This window comes from Cyprinus carpio, chromosome A13, assembly GCF_018340385.1.
Source record: "Cyprinus carpio isolate SPL01 chromosome A13, ASM1834038v1, whole genome shotgun sequence".
NCBI classification, from domain to species: Eukaryota; Metazoa; Chordata; class Actinopteri; order Cypriniformes; family Cyprinidae; genus Cyprinus; species Cyprinus carpio.
Genome location: NC_056584.1, coordinates 373342 through 389176, shown reverse-complemented (window position 1 = coordinate 389176; position 15835 = coordinate 373342).

The following is a 15835-nucleotide window of genomic DNA, read 5'->3' as shown; positions in this document are numbered from 1 at the left end:
AATAAACACCACATGCAGCGACCAGACTCCAGTATTTAATGAGGGGAAAGTGTTTTAAGAGGCTGCTGAAAAGTATGGGGCATGAAAAAGGAAGATATAAGTCATTCTTTGTATTCCGTCGGTCGTTCAATCATGTCTTCCCCCCCACCCCCCGAGTTGTCCTAAGGACAGGCTTTACTTTCTGAACATAACACTCTGAGTGAAACATCTCAAAAGAACCCATGTAGACTAATGTTTTCAATGTATTTCAAGGAAATAAAAAGTGACACTTTTAACAATAAGTATGTTTTGAACAATGCAGCAACTACACATACTGAAGGGGCCAATGTCATGGCAATTTCCATTTCAATTAAAGGTATATGAGACAAAAGTCTTTTGAATATTTATTTTCCTGCAGGAAAAGGTCTGTTCATTCATACAGTCATTCAGGGTTGGTTGTAGATTGCAACAAAAAGGAAACACCCAAACTCAACATCTATACCTTCCCGTGGTAACTAGGAATTACACAAGCTCCAGTATGGATCCAGAACATCTGAGAAGAGATGATGCCAACCCCTCAGAGGCCCTTAGATGACGCTAACCCTGAAACAACATACAGAACTACCACATTTTCCTATAAGTTTGATTGCATAGTTGCTGTTAATAGTGTAATCATCTGTTTGTTTACGTCTTTTATTGATTTTTCCAAACATTTCTGCCGTATGCACATAAACTGGCAGTCATCACTGATAAGCTACTACTAAATATTGTAGAAACTTAATTTTCTGTAAAGTTGCTTTGCAAATGATTTGTATCGTAAAAAGCGCTATACAAATAAACTTGAATTGAATTGAATACCTTCATCAAATGCGGATGCTTTGATCTTATCCAATCATAATGCATATTCAACATATACAGTATGTCCATTTAAGGTGTCCAACTATGTCCTCCAGTTGAGTTTCTAAGAATTTAATCCAAATAATTTTCTAAGTAGCCAGGACATCTAAGAAACTAAAATAACATCTCTGTCTCACACCCGTATTGCACACACACACACACACACACATCAAATAGATATCATGTTATCTCTCAGCTCATCGAAAACTCAAGCATACTGAAGCACTCAGAGACAGTCTAAGGAACACTCTTTAGTACAGTGAAGCAAATAATAATAATATTAATATTTCAGATAGAAATAAAATTTCCTCCACATGATGTGAAAAATGCATTAAAATGCAGTTCATGTTGTGGGACCAACACAATCATATGTTGAAACCAACATGCAGAATAAATATAAATAATCTGACCTTTTCAAGGTGTGAAAAAATTACTAATAACATTTTTTCAGCCATTAAAAGTCTTTCAAAATCATATGATTTTTGCATCCTTTTCATGATCTTTTCTTTATCATGGACACGCATACAAGTCTTGACTCAAAAAAGTTCTTTGCATAAAGAAATGTAGATTCTAAGATTTATACAATTTGGAAACAGTACTGTTAACATTATTATTCTTATTTGTTTTAATCAAAACACTCTTTTGAAATGCATAAATTGTTGCTGCTTCTACCCGGAAACCTCCCAACAACTAGAGAGAAACCTCGTGCAAACCTCCATGCATCCAACCATGACTTTGAATCAACTGTGGGCAATAATGAATAGATATTAATTTTTAATTTCTGGGACCTTTGTAAGACTTGTCAAGCTGTCGCGAGGCTCTTTGATTTGTGAGTTTTAACATTCATAAAAGGGCTTGAAATGCCTGCCCAATGAGCAGCATCTGCTCCCAGCGCAGTGAAACGGGGCTCCTCAATGAACTAACACGCATGCTGCTCCTCCCCCCACAATGAGACAAAAGTCAAAGACATGTTCCTTGTTTGATGCCTGTCAATGGCAAAGGTGTCACCACTGCAATAATCTCTTTAAACAGGATCAGAGCAGGGCACTGCTTGTTGCTTATTCTGCCGGCTTCTCTCCTCCCTGACTGTTCTCCCCACGGCCTCTGCACGCACGTTTATCAGACCCCTTAATTTCCTTATCAGTCTGTTTATAGCTGACCATGGCCTCTTGAGTAACTACCCTGAAGGAAAATGGTGAAAAAAAGGGATAGAAGCAACAAACGGCTAACCCATTCATATTTCCACAGACCCTTATCAGAGGAGACCGGCCAACCTCTCTCAATCCACCACATAGCAAAAGAATGACCAGACCTTCCTCTATACTGCTCCCTCCTTCGTTTTTTCTCTCACTTTTACGTCTCTGAGCACTTTCTACCTTAACGGCACCTTGCTGTACTGTTTACATGAAGCCCAATCTCCTCCTTTTTAATAAATAAACATGCTTGCTACCTTTCTTAAAATGATTTTTTTGTAGTAATGTCCCCCAACGCCCATTTACCAAAAACATTTGCCTCATTATTTGAAGTATTTTCCAGCTTCTTTAACAATTTTTAAGAATTAATGTCAAAAAGCAATCATTCACCCAAAAATGATTCACAAAAGTAGATTTTTTTTTTTTTTTTTTTGACGGCTTATTTCATCCAAAACTACAGTAAAAATGTATACAGGAGTTAGACTGTAAAATAATAAAAATAAAAATAATTGTTTTATACTTCAATATATTTTGGAATTTTAGTGTGGTGGATTTGAACATTTCTTGTTATTGTCAATGTTGAAAGCAGTTATTTTTGGGGAAGCGCTGATACATTTTTTTAAGGATTCTTTGATGAAGAGAAAGTGCAAATAAACAACGAACAACATTTATCTGAAAGAGAAACCTTTTGTAACATTGTAATTGTCTTTACTGTCACTTTGATTGTAGATCATTGCTGGGGGAAAAATATAAATTTCTTTCAAAAAAAAGAAAAAGAAAGAAAAAGGTAAAAAAAAAAAAGGTAAAAAAAAATTTTAACAGCAGTGTACTTACAGTGTGCTTATTTCAAAGTGTATACTTCTGTTGTGTAGGTGTGTATATTTTTGTTTGTTTGTTTGTTTGTTTGTTTGTTTGTTTGTTTGTTTGTTTTTTGTTATTCACACAAAGCTGTCATATGGCTTCTGCAGAAAAAATACATAAATAATGTGCACTACTTTATGTAATTGTTGGTGCCTGGTAGTGGCTTTATTAGTAAGGAATGCATTGCATTGCATGGAAAAGAGTACTGTAAAATCACAACATGATTTTTGAAAGAATTTGCATATTTTTTTGGTGAAACTATTCCCTTATGTCTATGTTTATAATTAGCCTATAATTTTATGTTATTTGTTATTGTTCATTCGGCTGGGCATCAAGTTATGAAATATTGACTAGGCAGTTATGAGTAAACATCAGCATTTTTTAACATGCTCGTGAGTGTGACAATACAATGGAATTTTTGCAGCATAATTATGGGGGGGGTCTTTGTGTTTGTGAACATTAGATCATGAGGACATAGATTCCTCAAATTCTTTATTTCTAAAGAGCAATAAAAATGGTGTTTTTCCAAGTCCCCTTTAAACCAACTCAACTGGACAGATCTGGGTGACATTCACAGCTGCTGGATCAGTGTGAACAGTGAAAGAGCAGAATGTTCCAGAGACGGCAAGCGTTCTTCTTTCGGCTCTCAGATAAAGGCATGGAAATGAAGGGCAAGTTGACTGAGCTGTAAGTACAGAAAAACCGAGCACAGATCAGGAGAAAATCCCTCGCTTCAATTAGTCATTCTTTTCCTTTCTACTCTTTCTCTCTCCTCCTCATTTTCTTTTTTTTTTCCCTCCCTGACATCTGAGTTAGAAATGTATTCCTGGATCTCACCAGCAAAATGAAAGAGAAAAGAACAGGAGAGAAAGTGCAGGATAAAGATAATCCAACAGCTTAGGAGTCAAACCCTAAGTCAACCAGGCCACAGAGGATGTTTAAGAAAAGAGAGAGAGAGAGTGGAGAGAGAGAAAGAGAGAGGAGAGAAAAGCATCAAGACAACGGTTAAAGTATAGTAATAGCCAGCTTTAATGAGTCAGTGGCCAAAAAAGAGGAAAGAGGAGAAAGAAAAGCTGTCTTTAAAGTCTCTTTCATTAGCTCCTCAACTGATGTCACATGCTTGCAATCTCACAGTCATGAAGACAAAGAAAGCAACAGCAGCCATCTAGCGATTACAGCTTCCCCCAGACTACTGACACATGAGGAATGTTTGTTTGCATAAATGCTCACACAATCATTGAACAGATCTATACTAGATATCTACAGTATCTACCTACTGTATGCTAACACATGATAACAGATGCATACACAAACAAATTTTATTTAAAGAGATGCTAGTATATAAAGATATATCGTAGCAACCCAGTATAACTAAATAGTTCTGATCGGCTGTTCATGTTGCAAAGTATCATGGCCATGTGTTTTGTTCTCACCCTCTTACCAGAAGGTGCAGTGCATTTAATGGCAGTGGTTTAATGAAGTTGATTGTTAAATTAGAGCTATTATTTATTTTGTCTAAAAATAGAAGTAAATTTATCTTTGCACAACATAAACAAATAGATATTTTTATTGTAGACAAACACTACATTCAAAAGTTTGGGGATGGTTCTTATGCTCACCAAGGCTGAATTTATTTGATCCAAAAAATACAGCAAAAATGTATTACAGTAGTTTAGACTGTAAAATATTAAAAATAAGTATATCAAACTATATTTCAATATAATATATTATCAATATATATCTAAATTATAAAAAACTAATTTATACTATAAATGTGGTGGATTTGAACATTTCTTGTTATTATCGATAATTCAGGCTGGATTCATGTTTATTACGTGTTGTAAGCATTTATTTGAGGGAAGCACGTGAGACATTTTTTAGGATTCTTCAGTGAAGACAAAGTTCAGAGGAACAGCATTTATTTGAAATAGAAACCTTTTATAACATTGTAAATGTCTTTACTGTCCACTTTTGATTAATGAATCATTTGCTGAAAAAATATATTGATTTCTTTCAAAAGAAAAGACAAAAAGGGTCTGACCTAAAGTTTTTAACAGCAGTGTACATACATTCATGCGCTTATTTCCAAAGTGTATACTTCCGTTGTGTAGGTTGGTAATATAAATACATTCCAAGATGTACTACATCTTGGGTTTTTGGTTTTGGCCTTGGTAAAGGGTCTAAGGTCCACAGGTCTCTCCCATCTTTTAGGTGTTGCAGTGGGTGCCTGGGCCGTTTCCCCCATCCGACCACGACAAGCCCACTCATTAGACTCCTGAAGAGCAGGAGGAAACTGGCTAGACAGGGTCTCAAAAGGGGACAGATATTGATCAATGATCAACACACCCACACTCAACACACTCATACATTCCTCACACACAAGCAACACACTCTCACACAGCAGCTCGAATCAAGAGTGTAAAAATTTGGGGGATGCTTGGTGAAATAGAGGCCAATATGTGGTCACTACACGATACTGAGATTTTCTCCTCTTTCTATTTCAATTGTCATACTGCAAGCAATTAGACGAGGTGAAGATAGTGGTCCAGATTTACCCCCATTACCAGACAGGCCCTGGGAGAAAAGAAGATGCTGTTATTATTTTTCCCTTAGTCAACATGCTTTGATTTTTGCATTTATTTTTTATTTTCGGCTGCCACAATGGTTGGGAGAGAGTGTCCTTGAGCTGACAGCAGTCCACTGATGGCAGGTCACTTTCTCAGAGAGGGAGGAAAAAAGAGAGGTGATGATCATATATTCCAGGAAACAAAGAACATTTGGTTATTTTTTGGGAGGACAGCAAATTATAACTTTCTTTGAATGTTTGTTATTTTTTAGGGTTTTTTTTTTTTTTTTTACCTTCTTAGAATGTTGCAAAGACGATTTTGTGACAGCCTAAAGAGAACTAGTATAGACAGAATATTCCTCTAATGGTTATTTTTAGGTGTTATTTATAACCAAAAACTAACATTCCCTGAATGTTACTGGGATATTTTTTGTGGATAACCTAAAGGGAACCTCATAGTACAGAATGCTTTTTAAGGGATTGTTTTTTTATTTTTATTTTTTTGGTCTTGTTTTTTTTTCAGTTTTATATCTATAAACTAACATTCCCCTGAATGTTAGAGGGGTTTTTGTGTTTTTTGTTGTTGTTGTTGGTGTTTGTTTCGTTTGTGATAACCTAAGCATAATGCTCTGTAATGTTTATTTTTAATGTTTATATATATATATATATAATCATAAACTAACCTTCCAAGAATGTATCTCATGCATACCAAATTAAATAGTGTAAAAGTTGCACAGACAATGAATCGAGTACAAAGAAATATCAGCCGCTCATGTATATCAGATCATACAATGTCATAAGAATATCCAGGAGAGGACCTCTAGAATGAAAAACATCTTATCTTATAACAACCCAGAGAGAAATTGTATTGCTCAAGGGTTGCTATTTTAGAGCTTATTATCTCTGACTTTGCTTGTAAATTCTTTAGGAGAAATAATAATAGTCACAAATGCATACATTTTTGACATACAGTACGAGCATAGCACTATAAAAATTAATGTTGTTGTCAGATCAAATTATTTGGTGTTGGAAGCATTTAATGAGAAACACTGAGAGTTGAAATTTCAAATGTTTAATTGCTGATGGTTTGTGGAATGCTATAGGAGACATTAAGATTACTGAAGTCTTTTTCTCAAAAGTAACATCTGAAAGGTAATTCTGTAAAAGTCTCAACTTGCTCTCCATTTCCTTTAATTGGTGTGTGGGAGAAAAAACAACTGATACGTTAAGAGATATAATTTCTGTTTCTTTTTCCAACTGGGAACTGTTTTACAGTCGGTCTTAATGGTTTTGTCCTCACTTCACTCTTTAATAGAATCATCATTCAACAGCAATGTAACAATATAGATTAAAAAAAAAATTAAAAAGCAAACATTATATTTTCGGCGACAATGATGCAAGAAAATGAGTGCAAACAGTAAATAGAGTATTGCTTAGGTCAATGCTAACACAATCGTTATTGGCGCTAGTATGCATGCCATTGTTCCTAAGCACTGATATGTGAGGAGAGAAAACCACGCAAGATCCTTCACATGACCTTCAGTGTATGCTTCTTCTGAAGGAGCTTACCTCTTTTTTGTAGGAGGGAATGTCACGCAGACCCGAGGGCTTTATCTCCAACCCCGTTTTTCCCATGGGCATCTTAAAAGGGCTGTTTGAGCTAGCTGAAGTGTTTGAACCATAGTATTCCTTGAGGGCCAGTGACAGTGTGTTTATTTAGGGCTGTTTTGTCTGAGAGTGTAAGATAACAAAAGGACATTGGCACGCCACTTCAGCATTTCTCGAATGAAATGGACCGGGGCGGAGTGACGGTTTTAGCATTCGGTGTCAGATGTCGCCCGCGATGTACTTTTTCTCATTGTTTATTTTTTCATGGGGCAGGGCTGTGTTGAAACAAAGAGGGGGTTCAAATCTATGGACCGGGTCTCTCTTGTGCATCTTTACTCTTGTTTGGTGTAATATCCTTTTTAGCCTTGTCTGAACGCGACACAAGTGTCAAAGCCAGTGATGTCAGGAGAGCGCTGGCTGCATGCATTCGTCCTGCTCTGAACTCGTCTTCACAGGAAAGTCTGATTAGCAAGGTTGTTTTCAGCGCCCGCAGCTCAGGCCTCAGCCTGCCAGAGACACTCCCCCCAAACACAATAAAAAAAGAGGGGCGGGAAGAAGGAGGGATAAGAGAGATCCCTGGCAGAGTTGAAAACCACAAACAACAGGACAGCGGGGGCACTAGCCAGTTCAAAGTCCCCAGTCTGAACACCTAGAGAAACCCCTGCAGCTCCCTGTGCCCCCTGCCCCCTGCACCTTCCTTTCTTGGCCCTCGTCGGGTTTGGAAAGGTCAGTGCGTGTCCTGGGAAAGAAGTCTTGGGGGATCCCCTTCTTTATTAAAGGGTCACTATTATTCAATAGCTCTTAACACACAGCGCTCTGCTTGGTCCCACGAGCCTGGGCAGGGGGGACTGCTGAAGATTTATCTGTTAAGATCTATATCTCGTTTAGCAAGCCACTGGTGATTTTCAGTCTGCGATCTCACTTACCTTAATTTTACTTAATGTAAGAACATCTTTTAGTTGTCCCTCCAGACTTTTTTTTTTCATTCCTTCGAGGAACAGGGCTCTTACTTATGCCCCCAAAAACTCGCGACACTCACTACCAACAGACCTTTCAGCTCTCATCAACTGTATATAGAATATATATTAAAATATTACCTAATATATAAATTAATTAATCTAAGTGACATTAAAACCTTTACCCCCAGGTTTTCACAGACCAGCAGTGTTGATTAAGCCTAGTCCCAGACCAAACTGCATGTCGAGGCTGTTTGGTTATTCTGAAAGAAACTTGCCCTGACAAAATTAAAATATGTCAGTGCCATTGTTTTGTGTCTCAAGATGCCACACTTGTTTATAAAAGATACTACATGTCTTAATTGAAATTGAACCCAATGGCCGCATCCTAGCGTACCTACCCCTGTGCTGTGAAACCAGGCCTTATATGTGTTCACAAAAAAATTCTATTTCAAAATAAATCTGTTCTGCTTTTTTGAACTTTTCAAAATATCCCACGAGGGGGAAAAAATCTCATAGTTTTCCACAACTAGACCTCAACGCAGCAGCACAGCTGAACATTGATAATAATAATAAATGTTTCTTGAGCACAGATTAAATGTATTAGATTGTTTCTCTTAAGTATCCCATGTGATAAAAAAAATTCAGCTTTTACCCAATTAACTTTACCCCAGATTCACTTTACCATCCCTAAAATAAATGACATTTAACAATAATTAAATAATCAAATAAATGCGTGAGCACGAGACATCTATATTTAAAAAAAACTTACCTACCCCAAACTTTGAACTTTAATTGTCTTATTATGATTATTACATATTATGTACTTACCTAGGAAGTATAAAGCTATAAGGAAGCTCACAAAAACAGTGTTGTGTGTTTCATTAGTACTCGCCGCTATAGAAAGAGTTGCGTTCTGGCGTAAGATGTTTGTTGATAGGTTTATCTGATGAAGTGTGGTGTGCGCGTGTGGGCAATTGAATTTGGCGGGGCAAATTGAGTTGATGGGAGGGGGGTTCAGAAAACACTGCTAGTTCCCACAGTGTATTCGGGTTTCACCCCAGCCAACTACTATATCCCAGTTTCTTTACAGACCCTTACGAGAGAGAGGAGAGAGAGAGAGGGAACTCACGAACACACCATTCTCTTGTCATAAACACTTTTTCGCACAAGCATCCCGCAATCTGCGAGGTCCTCATTTAGGTATGCCTAGTTTGAGCGTGGAACTCTTTTTTGCATCAAGTGGCCGCTATTTATTTACAATAATCATCACCACTACCCTCAATCATGTTTGCAGTAAATTTCATAAAGCAATGCTCAAGGGCCCTTTAGCAGGCCATGGGACGCTCGGGATACTCTTTAGGCGCGTCATTTGCTTCAGAGGTTACAGACGAAGAGGTGTAGACCAAGGGGGGGGACCTTGATTTCAGGTCCAGGCCTTTCACACAAGATGGACAGTAATTACAAACCCTCGTGCAATGGTTGACCAGGGGAGAATTATCACTCTGATCCAAGACATAAAGCCGCTTACTGGCTCCAATGCTAAATTCTCCATCAGTGAGCATTGGCGTCTTGATTGTTTTTTTTTTTTAAGATTTTCAGGGCCAGATGTGTAAGGTGCTTTGTATAAGGATGAACACAACAGATATTTGAGCAGGCAGCGGGGTTCACCCCCTGCTGAACTTTAAACAAGATTATTTTCAGCACCTGGTTTTGATAAGGCTCCTTGACAGATGCACCCTTCAAGCACATGATGCCAACGATTTCCTATGTTCTATACAAATCATCGGATTTGGTCCACAGGTATTAGCCCTAAACTTTTAATGAATCTCTGCCACCCTCCTTCTTCAGACAAAAAAAATAATATAATAACTAAAATCTGCGTAGCAAATGATAGTCTACTAGCAGGGCATCCTCAAATCTGGGCACCACGACGATCCACTTTCCTGAAGAGTTTAGCTGGAAACCCCTACACTCAAACACACCTGATCATGCTAATCACATGTCTACAGCTGAGTATATTCAGGCAACCAATCACAGGTAGGTGATTTTCCTTCGATCATCGCGTTAGATGCTAAAACACTGCAGTTGCAATTGGCCCCCCAGGGGTATATATTTCGCGGGAACCATGGCACCTATCGAGGGCTTTTTGCCTTAGCATCATTACAATTCCATTTGACCAGGAAAATGGTGTTTTTTGCGGGTAGACCCAGTATGTATGTTTTCGGTGTTTTAAATGTTGTTTGTCCTGCCAGGTAGATTTCCTAGCATTAAATAGTCTGGAACTAACTACGACAATTAGAATCTCACTCTCTTAAGCAGGGACTGGTATGAGGTTTTGTGTGCTTGTCTTTCTTGTGTAGTATCTTTTTTTTTTTTTTTTTTTTGGAGCGGTAAAAGTCCAAATCTTGTGAGGTTACACAGTAAAACTTGGCACCCATCGGTGTCACAGCAGGAGGTATCGAAAATCAATAATTCTCTGTCACTCACAATACCTCAAATTTTTATCACAAAAAGTACGGCTTGTTGGTAAGCTTCCAACTCACCCCTTACACCAATACTTCACAACAAAGCTTTCCAATGCAACTAGTATATTAAAATAATAAAACTCACCTAACATTAGTTCTTTTAGCTACTATATTTTTTACATTAAAATGTATCATTTTCAAGGTTGTACTATTATTTTACCGACACTGTCACAGAATTCTGACAAAAACAGTGCTTGTCAATACCCCTATAACAATTTTATTACAAAATAAATTCAGCTTCATATACAATCTAATTTTCTCCTAGGTTGAGAACGAACAACATTTCCTGAAGGTTAAATACCTCCTTTCACTGACCCATGTGCTGGAAAATAAAGTTACTTCATTAAGAGTTCAGAGCTATGTACTGTATCATGAAAGTGACTAGAGCAACTCTGTTATGACGCTTAGGTGACCCTGGCTACCTTTCACATTGTTATAATACTGTCAGATGGCCGCTTAGATTTTTCCTAGTAATCTTTCCTCCAGTTTGGCGGTCTCATCCTCACTTTCACTCTTTAAACATACTGTGTCACATTTTTTTTTATCTAAAGGTTGTGGGGTTTGTCTTTAGCCTATGCGTGTCACATGTCTGTGTGTGAATGATTTTGTGTGAGGGTGTGCCCGGTGTGGTGTCCTTTGAAGGTATGGCTGGGTGTGTTTTTGGTCTCCACCCCAGGTCGTGATGAAGTGTCTGGTCCTCTCAGGCATAGTGGTCTGAATTTGGGACTCCAGTCGGAGAGGGACATCTCACAGAGAGAACGCTCGGCTTAACAACGAGGTCATCACAGACTCTTCCACCCTGCCCATCTACAACCGATAAATGATCCACTATCCAGTGCACAGCATGATACATTAAATTACAGTTCATATCACTTCCCTATTCAGAGAGAGGACTCTTTGGGGACTGGATGCTATGAAAGACATATTTATGTCTAATCCTCAACAGCAACCCCGCCCCAAATTCCGCCTCCCCAACCAACAACAATGTCCAGCCCCAACCGTCGCCTCAGCCCCCTTTCCCCTATTCTGCTAAGGATTCTTTTTGTATAATGATGAATTAAGTTATATTAAAATCTACCCACCTGGCCCGCAACAGTGTCTCTCAATTGCCTTGGCATTAAGGCAGTTTAATTCCTCTTTCTGGTGTGGGAGTTGCCTCAATAAGCAAACCGCATAGTAAAATTTATTTTCCCTAAAAGCGAATGATGCCACATATTTCAAATCTTATGAATAATTTTCTGAAACCTAAATTTGGACACACTCTCCCCTTCGGTGAGATTTAAAACAAGGATGGTGCCACTTTTTGGCATTCCTTTTTCCTTTGTAAAGTAAAAGTGACAACAAAGTGAAAGTGAACGTGACGTGAATCAACCAAGTATGGTGACCCATACTCCAAAATTTGCGTGCCCTGGCATTTTTAACCCAGCCAAATTACGGGACCACCCAATGCACTTTCTTTCTTCATTCTCTATAACTATTTCCTCCTAAATGTAACTTTAACAGTAGTTAGGAATGGACTGTTGAATAATTAAATGATTTTTCTTGGTCTGATTTCTCTTAATCATTCCAATTGCTTAAAAGTTTCATTAATAATTAATTTAATAATTTAATTCATTAACCACTGCACTGATCACACGTCTCTACACGTTGTAAATTCAGCAGCTTTTTTGCAGAGCCACATTTTCTAAGGGCCTTGCATCTTACGGCCAGATTATTTCAGTATCAGAGTATTTTAGTATTCCTTCCACATCGACTAACTTAATGCCACAAGTGAAGAAATTTTAATAGAATAGTGTTCAATTGCTCTGACAAAAGTGTTTAAAGCTAACGTCATATATTTTTCTCTTTTAAGAGCTTAAGCTGACAGACTGATGGCCTTTCAATGTATAATTCCATTTACAGTGAATTACACACTTTATGCCCTTGAGGAAAATTAACTGTTTAATGGGACACGAGGTTGCTCAGGGTCCCTAAGGCAAAGATAATAACACTCCACACTGGACAAGAATTTTCATGTAAACTGAGAGAAGTTAGAGACAGAAATTCTGCGGCTACTGTGATTATTTTTATTATTTTTTCTATGTGTGTGTGTGCCAGAGAGAGAGAGTTTAAAGAAGAAAGACAGAGTCCTTGGCTGTAGGGTTATTTGATGGTGGAAATCATAGAAACTGCATTAGTGGTGTAACCTCGTCATGCCAGAGGTAGGGTACTCTGGTTAAACATGTGGGTGGAGGCAAGCGAGAAGGAGGGGAAGGGGAGTGAGAGAGGAGGCAAAATTAAAGCATTCTTCCCTGCTAGAAAAAAAAAACGGAGTGTCCATGTGGCCTCAGCAGTTTAGAGTATGGAGTGTCTGGTAATCAGGCCAGTGCCTTGCACACCTTTTTAAAATCCTTTACGCTTGAAAGCAGAGCATCTAAAAGTGGCCATGGCCAGAGTGGACTGCAAAAGTGTCACCAGAAAATACTGCCTACAATAGTTACTTCAGAGGGTGAGAAACAAGCAAACATCCAATAAATACTCAGCTTTTGCAGTCAGTGATGTACACATGGTTTGATTCACACACACAGACACACACCTGGTCAAGTAATTTCCACAAAATAGTGTTGGCCTAAAGGTTAGCCTGGATATCACAATACACAAATCATGGGGTCATGCATGCTTAGCACTGGGATGCCCTGCACTGAGTCAGAGGGAGAGGATGGAGTGAGCGGTGCACAGGATGACGGAGGTTGGATCAGGACAGGGCTGACTGGGCTAAAGGTGCCCATGTCACTCAGGCTTTGATTGTTTTACAGGCCACTGCAGGTAAACGTGCAAAAACCTCATATTCGTTCTCACGCTTGGTGGAAATTAAAGGTGCTTCGTTATCAAAAAATATTTGTTTTATTTATATATTTCAGCTCAAATGAACATCGGAGACAGTTTTGATTTATCCAGCTGTATAAAAAAACAGAATCACTGAGTTGGAAAAAGGATCACTTCTCTCCTAAAGATGACTTGCAAACTCAATCAGGTGTAGCTTATCACCTTCTCAATGGCACACAAAGCCATTTGACTTTCAACTGTAAGCAGATGCGGTCATTTTGATTAGCTTTCCTAGAGCATTTCAGGGTAGTTTCTTTGGTAGTGCATCTGAAGCAAACAATAAACTATGGGTGGCAAGGTACAGTCAGAAGATCTCTGGGGTAAAGTTGTGGACAGGCACAAATCAGGAGATGGATACAAGCACGGTGAAGTCTGTTATTAAGAAGCGGAAGGTATTTGGTACAACACAGATCCTCCCTGGATCAGGATGTCACTCCAGTCTAGATGAAAAGAGCCATGAAGAAACTGGTCAGAGTTAAGATGGAGAAGAAGAAGGGTATGTTTAGCGTGAACAAGTGAAGTTGCTGTTCAGAATAAATGCAAAGACTCAGAATATAGATATGGTGTCATGCCTCCTTTTAGAGATCCTACAGTGACACAGTGTTTAGAGAAAAAGGTGAATGTCCTTGCATGGCCTAGTCAGAGCCCAGACTTAAATCCCATTGAAAATCAAAAGAGAATGGGCAGATATTGCAAAGTCTAGATGTGCAAAGTTAATAGAGAAATATGCCAACAGACTAAAGGCTGTAATTAAAGCAAAAGGTGCTTCAACAAAATACTGAAACAAGGGGGTTAATCCTTTTTTTCCAGGTCAGTAATTCTGTTTTTTTTATATATATAATAAAAAATTAATCACAACAACTGCCAATAGAGCACTTCTAAAATAAGATCAGAGTTGTATTGCCATAAACACGACATCTATAAAATAAAAACTTTTATTTTCATCTGCTCTTTAGATGTGTGTGATTGTGGCCTTCGCAGCATAAACAAAAAATGAGTGCACCTTTAACCAACGGAACAGACAAAGAGCTCAGTGGCCACTTCAATGAGTGGTTGTTTTGTATGCGTGTATGTGAGAGACAAACAGATTGAGAAAGATAAAGCTGGTTCTTTGAATGGGTAGGGGCATGGACAGGCCTTCAAGCAGTGCCAGGGGGCACAGCCATTGTGCCAGTGTGGGCTCTGTCTTTGAGTCCCAGCTGAAACAACAGTGCTGCAATTACACCTGCCCGTCTCCCTGCTTCCTGAATCTCTCTCTGCTCGCTCGCTGTCTGTGGCACCCCTGTTGTTTCTGTTTGTTTATGTCATTTAGCGTTTTTACTTTTATTTGTTTAATCTTTTTTTGGTATCTCATGCTTTTTGTGACAGGGCATGAGGGCTGCCTTTGCCTCCAGGAAATAGCAGACAATTTGCAGCAGCTGTGATGCGCAATAATACAACAAATTCCTTTTTAGAGATCCTACAGTGACACAGTGTTTAGAAAAAGGTGAATGTCCTTGCATGGCTAGTCAGAGCAGACTTAATCCATTGAGAAAATCAAAAGAGAATGGGCAGATATTGCAAGATAGATGTGCAAAGTTAATAGAGAAATATGCCAACAGACTAAAGGCTGTAGGTATTAAAAATGCAAAAAGGTGCTTCAACAAAATACGCAAAACAGGGGGTTAATCCTTTTTTTTTCCAGGTCCAGTAATTCTGTTTTTTTATATATATAATAAAAATTAATCACAACAACTGCAATAGAGGGCACTTCTAAAATAAGATCAGAGTTGTATTGCCAGAAAGCACGACATCCTATAAAATAAAAACTTTATTTTCCTGCTCTTTAGATGTGTGTGATTGTGGCCTTCGCAGCATAAACAAAGAAGCCAGGTACACCTTTAACTTAGCGGAACAGTTGAAGCTCAGTACTTCCAATGGTGGTTGTTTTTGTATCGTGTGAAGACAAACAGGCAGAAAGACTGGTTCTTTGAATGGGTGAGGGCATGGACAGGCAGCAGTGCCAGAGGCACAGCCATTGTGTGCCAGTGTGGGCTCTGTCTTTGAGTCCCAGCGCTGAAACAACAGCTGGCTGCAATTACACACCTGCCATCTCCTGCTTCCTGAGTCTCTCTCTGCTTTCGCTTCAGCTGTCTGTGGCACCCCTGTTGTTTTCTGTTTGTTTATGTCATTTAGCGTTTTTTAGCTTTTATTTGTTTAATCTTTTTTGGTATCTCATGCTTTTTTTGAGCCAGGGCATGAGGGCTGCTGCCTCAGGAAATAGCAGACAATTTGCAGCAGCTGTGATGCACCCGGCAATACATAAGTCACTTACTGAATGACAACGGCTTTGTTGACAAGCCAATTCAATTAGCCAGTGAAACCAACAGGAGTAGCAAGCGG